The following is a 5,397-nucleotide window of genomic DNA, read 5'->3' as shown; positions in this document are numbered from 1 at the left end:
ATTCCTGAGTGTATGTTGGGACACTTCTTCCTCACATGAGGGAATCCTAGGTATTAACGAGGACACACTCTGCCTCCGTCTGCTGTATCAAAAAGCAAGTAGAAACGTGGTTCCCTGTTGCTGTAGAGTTTTTCCTCAAGAAAAGGTTGGCTTGTTGCCATCTGGGCCAGGAGTCTGTTTCGTGGTTCTTGCTTGAGTTTAGATGATCTCAGAATTCTTTGTTGCAAGCACTTGTATGTTTGGATTGTAGATCTGCTCTGTGCCTTTTCCCTTTTCTCCCACAGGTTCCCATAAGGTGATGGGCTTGAACCAGAAATCCATTCTACTCACTAAGATACTAAAAGTTTTTCCTTTTCTTTTTCTTCCACTCCTTCTGGGTCAGATGTTTCATGTCATTGTCAAGACCTTCTACCTCATAGTGTAACTGGATAACAAATTCTCTGGGGTAAACTATTCATGCTCTCCTCAAGCCTATGTGACTTCTGTTAGTAGTAGGGTTATGTCCATTGTTAAGGACAGTGAACTGAGTCTGATGTGGTATCTAAGTCTTGGTGAGGCATTCTTGATGTTACTCCAGTATTTAATCCCATCTATTCTGGGAAACCCTTTGCGGTTGAAGTATAACGGACTCTGATTTTAAGTCCAGCTCCATCCATTACCTTCCATTTGAGCAGACCTCTGAGTCTGCAGTCCATGAGCATTTGACAGAGCTAATCTGGATGAATCCTGTTATGATAACCTTCTTTTTCTTGACATGCTTAGAAATAACCTCCAGAATGAGCTGTTCCATAACCTTTTCCAGGGATGGAGGTGAGGGTAACCAGCCTGTAGGTCTCCTAGGTTCTCTTTCTTGCCCTTTTTGATGACTTGAATGACATTGGCTTTTCTCCAGTACTCAGGCACCTCTCTTGTTCCCCATGACCTTTCAAAGATGATGGAGTGGCTTGGCAGTAACATCTGCCAGCTCCCTCAGCACTTGTGTCTGCATCCCTTCAAGGCCCATGGATTTGTAGGTGTCCAGCTTGCGTAAACAATCTCTAACCTGATCCTCCTGAACTGAGGGTGAGTTCTCCTTTCTCTGTACTTTCTTTCTTTTCCTCTAGAGGCTGGAATTCCTGAGGGCTGGCCTTAGCAGTAAAGATAGAAGCAAAGAAGGCATTCAGTAAGTGTGCCCACTTGTGTCTGCATCCCTTCAAGGCCCATGGATTTGTAGGTGTCCAGCTTGCGTAAACAATCTCTAACCTGATCCTCCTGAACTGAGGGTGAGTTCTCCTTTCTCTGTACTTTCTTTCTTTTCCTCTAGAGGCTGGAATTCCTGAGGGCTGGCCTTAGCAGTAAAGATAGAAGCAAAGAAGGCATTCAGTAAGTGTGCCCTCTCTGTATCCTCTGTCACCAGGGCACCCACCTTATTCATTATCAGGCCCACATTTTCCCTAGTCTATCTTCTGCTACTGATGTACTTGAAGAAGCCCTTCTTCTTGTACTTGACATCCCTTGCCAGATTTCATTCCAAGTGAGCCTTAGTCTTCCTTATTCCATCCCTGCATGATCTGACATTTTCCTATACTTCTGGTTAATCTCCTTTTCCACAATCTGTAAAATTCCTTCTACCTGACTTTTTCAAGAAGCTCCTTGTTCATCCATAATGTCTCCTGCCTCCTTTACTCCTTTACTTGATTGAATTTACCTATAAGGATGCACTAATCTTGAACTTGGGCAAGTGCTGCTTGCATGTTAACCAGCTCTCTTGGGCCCCCCTATCTTCTAGGGGCCTAACCCATGGGATTCCTCCAAGCAGGTCTTTGAAGAGGCCGGAGTTAGCTTTCTTGAAGTCCAGGGTTGTAATTCTACTTACTGCTCTGCTTCTTCCATGTAGGATCCCGAACTCCTCCATCTCATGGTCCCTGCAGGCAAGGCTGCCCCTAACCTTCACATCCCCAACCAGACCTTCTTTATTTGTTAGTACAAGGTCCAGCAGCACATGTCTCTTCATTGGCTCCTCCTCCACCTTTGTGAAAAAGTTGCCATCGATGCTCTGCAGGAACCTCCTGGGCTGTGTGCCTGGCTGTGTAGCTTTTCCAGCAAATAGCAGGGTGGTTGAAGCCCCCCATGAGAACCAGGGCCTGTGATCGTAAGGCTACTTTTAGCTGTCTGTATTGGCCTACTTTTTCTGATCAGGTGGCCTGCAGTAAACACCCACAACAGTGTCACCCGTATTAGTCTGCACCTTAATTCTTACCCATAAGCTTTTGACTCGTTCTTCATCCCCTCCACTATGCAGAGCTGTATACATTCCAGTTGTTCTGTCACATAAAGAGCAACTTCACCACCTCACCTTACTGGCCTCTCTTTCCTAAGAAAGTACTTAGCCATCCATGACAGCATTTCAGTCATGTAAGCTATCCCACCATGTCTCTGTTACTATATTGAGATCATGGCCCTGCAACTGCACACAGATCTCTAGTCCTTCCTGTTTTTACCCATGCTGCATGCATTTAAATGCAGATGTCATTGTATTAATGTCCTTTCCATGGGGTAGAGTTTAGTTGGATGCTTGTGTTAAGTGGCACTAGGCTAGCCCATTTTAGTAAAAAGTAGAGTAATTCACTCTGTTTTAGTAATAAATCTTTAATATTTGCTCAGATTTACTGAAATGGGATAGTAGCCATTTATATAAACAGATCTTGATGGAACTGAGGTATAGACAAGCAACTGTTTGAAAGGGGAGTGCTTTGCAAGCCTTTTGCTTGTGTGAGCTATGGCATGTATAGCACTTCACAAAGTGAGTTCTCATTTTTACCTTAAATACACTGAAATTATTTCAGTCTGGTTCTACATCAAAGAAACATTTAGCTTAACCTTCAAGAAAATGTTACTCATAATAAAGTTCATGATGAACTTCTTTTAAGACTCTGAAGTTCTCCCAGCCAACTGGAACTAGCAAGGCCTTGAGAATGTTTGAGAAAGGTCTTACAAAGGCAGTAAATGAAATTTTCTCTCTACTAGTTTAAATTTTAGAGTCTGGTCTTTGTTCATAGATCTTTGGTGTTGTAATCTTTCCCACGGCAGTTAATGGAAGTCATTTTGGGCTGTCTTGCAGTATCTAGTATTTTCACTGTCAGGCAAATGGAAGTTTAATTTCTTCTATGTCTAGATCACTTTGCTTGCATACCAGTTCTATAGAGTAGCAACAGTAAATTGTGAAATAAATCCTTCATGCTAATGATAGATAAAGGTGTTTCAGTAAAAGTAAGACTGCATTTGCTGTCAGTTAATACTGAGGTCTTCAGCTTGTCTTTTTGAGTTTGGTTTGTAACAGTTAAGTCATTTAACTTTTTGTTTAATCCCTTAAAACAGACTAAAACTCTCAGATATCACTGTCTTTATCATCCAGAGAGGATTTTCTGCATTTTCTGGGTGTGCCTGTGTGGTGAATGAAATTTGAATTTCTATCCTGTTGTTGTATTGATCAAGTAAATCCCAGCACCGTAGCTTCTGCATAAATCAGATTGTACAGGACACTTTGCTAAATAAGTAGCATGCAAGTGCAAAAACGGATACATAAAGATGATTTATTTTTAAAATCACAACTTGGGTTCCAAAGGGTTGGTTTTTGCATTACAGAATTTTTCTGTTCTTATTACCAAGATGACACAAGCTTACTTAAACTGCCTCAGAAACACACATTATCAAAACTTGGAGATGGCTGGAAATGAATTGTGTGATACTCTTCTAACAGAAGGAACCTTGCTGTAAGACTGCAGTCTACTATTATAGCTCTTTATGACTTAAAAATATCCGTGATCGGTGTAAATTTCTGCTTTGTGATACAGTATCAGCAGAAAATGTGCCAAGACTGGGTTCGTGGAAGCAATGTTAATACTGCTTGAATATAGTAGCATTGAGGAAGATAATATACTAGGTGGAAAACAACGTGACAAGTTTTCTCAGGATGATATGTCAACTCCCTTTTTGCAGTGGTGGCCTAGATCATAGTATTCTGAGTTTGTATCTACTTTTAATCTGATTCCTACGTTTATAAGATGGCATCCAGCCTTTAGAATCCTACATGGGTTTGTGAGAACTCAGTTCAAGATAGCAAAATATATAGTGCTTTCCTGGTGCAGAATGCATAAGTTAATAAATAAATTAATTAATTTATGGTTTTATTGTCTTCCTGTTTCCCTGCTTCATCCAGTTCTGCTCTTTTCCCCCTTTCCTCATGTGCGCTCTGTTGCTTATTGAATTCTTCTTATTTAATTATGCCATATAACTGACCTATCAAAGAGGAAGCTTTGTGGTTTCTTTGGTGGTTTGGGTTTTTCTGGTCTTGTTTTTGGTGGTGTTTTTTGAGTTGAATTGGTTTATCATGTAATGGTTTGGCTTACTGTTAGAGCCAGTTTAAGTTGGGTGATAGGCTAGGCCTTGTCAACTGGGAGGAGTGGTAAGGTTCTTTCTTCACCATATCGCTGTGGACGAATTGCTGGCTCAATTATATTGCATATGACTATAGTAACCAGTGTACTAATTAGTACTTGTGACTATTAGTGCAGTGACTGTACTTGGGGATTTTGTAATTACCATGTAGTTGGGTAGTCTGTGTTTATGGGGTTTTGGAGGTTTGTTTGGGTTGTTTTTGGTTGTTTTTTTTTTTCTTTTGGCTAGGACATGTGGGCTGGTCAGTCCTGGCTGATGATAATTTCTTCACATGGGAGTTGCTGTATTTACAAAGGAAGGAATCTGAGAGCTAAGAAATGGTGCAGACAAGTCAGTTAAGTATAATTTCACAAACCTGGGCTTGTCTATGCCCAACAGAGGTCTTACATGCAGATAGGGACTATCTAGTGTTTCTTGAAGTAGGAGGTGAGATCTGATAATCAAGTAAAGGACTGACTTTGATGACACTGTCGTGGTTTAAACCCAGCTGGCAACTAAGCTCCATGCAGTCACTCATTCGCTTCCCTCCCGCTCCGAGGTGGGGAAGGAAAAAAAAGGTAAAAGTAAAGCCATGTGAGTTAAGATAGGGAGAGTTTACTTAAACAACAGAGAGAGAGAGAGAGAGAGAGAGATTGAGAGAGAGAAAGAGAAAACAAGGCATGCTCACCGCTGCTTGCAACTGTGTCCTGCCAGTGCTGGAAACTGCTGCTGCTGGGCTAGGCTGGCCACATAGGCACGTTTATATATGCACAAAAAGGTAAAAGTAAAGCCATGTGAGTTAAGATAGGGAGAGTTTACTTAAACAACAGAGAGAGAGAGAGAGAGAGAGAGATTGAGAGAGAGAAAGAGAAAACAAGGCATGCTCACCGCTGCTTGCAACTGTGTCCTGCCAGTGCTGGAAACTGCTGCTGCTGGGCTAGGCTGGCCACATAGGCACGTTTATATATGCACACACGTTTG

General features: G+C 41.7%; 1 protein-coding gene across 1 annotated transcript in view; it reads left to right on the top strand.

Moving 5' to 3' along the window:
- NFX1 (nuclear transcription factor, X-box binding 1) overlaps nt 1-5,397 on the top strand; it is a gene marked incomplete at both ends in the record, with an annotated part of 45,882 nt that overhangs the window by 4,152 nt on the left and 36,333 nt on the right. The gene's annotated exons all lie outside the window — the stretch shown is intronic.

Source organism: Buceros rhinoceros, unplaced genomic scaffold (assembly GCF_000710305.1).
Source record: "Buceros rhinoceros silvestris isolate BGI_N320 unplaced genomic scaffold, ASM71030v1 scaffold5472, whole genome shotgun sequence".
NCBI lineage: Eukaryota > Metazoa > Chordata > Aves > Bucerotiformes > Bucerotidae > Buceros > Buceros rhinoceros.
Note: the sequence above shows the minus strand (reverse complement) of the source record. Positions and strands in the feature narration are given on the sequence as shown.